Below are 831 nucleotides of genomic sequence, written 5' to 3' on the forward strand. Positions count from 1 at the left end.
TTTTTTTTAAAAAACTAAGGTGATGTGTCCACCGGAAGCTACTGGCAGCTTTCAGAAAGGAGCAATGTCGGCAACTGACTCTTGTCTCCACAATTGGCAGCTGCAGCCTACGAGGCAACTCATCTTCACTCACACGAGCATGTTTTGGGGCCACGCGTGTTCCCACCAAACGGTCAAAGCAGCATAAGCTAAATGATGACTCTCTTTGTCACTTCTAGGTGGCTTGTTCCGTTTCTGTTCTCATGTGTTGGTCGAAGGCCTGGGGGTTGTGGTGATGCTCTTGCCTTCTCCTTTTTGGTTTTACGACTGGGGAGCTTTGTGGTCTCCTCATTGGCATTCTGGTCCAGACACACTGCGTCTGGCTTTCCATAAGGTGAATTGGATTTATGTATTGGACTATCTGGTCTTTCTCCCCTTCCCTGACTTCAGCTTGGGAGATCTTCCTTTGTTCGTTTTCTGATTGATTCCTTCACTTGTCCCACCAACAAATGCATCACTCTCCCTCAGCCGTGAACCCTCCACTCTCACCCATGCCACACCTCCCATCCCTAGGTTGTCAGTTCCCTTCTTAGGCCTCTGGAGATTAAGGATATTAGCTATTACACTGAAGGCAACTTGTTTTTCACATTTAAGCTTGAAATCTGGGGAGCAGGAGGAAGGGTAAGCTTTGTGCCACCTTCCTTCCAGCCAGTGGAGGAGAAAACATACTTCCATTCAGATCTGGGGCTGTTGGGGAGACAATGAGCCAAGAAATCTAAACCCTAACAGGTTTGTTTTCTTTCTCTTTCTTTCTTTCTTTCTTTCTTTCTTTCTTTCTTTCTTTCTTTCTTT

This window comes from Psammomys obesus, unplaced genomic scaffold (assembly GCF_907164565.1).
Source record: "Psammomys obesus unplaced genomic scaffold, mPsaObe1.curated_primary_1811, whole genome shotgun sequence".
Lineage (NCBI taxonomy): Eukaryota > Metazoa > Chordata > Mammalia > Rodentia > Muridae > Psammomys > Psammomys obesus.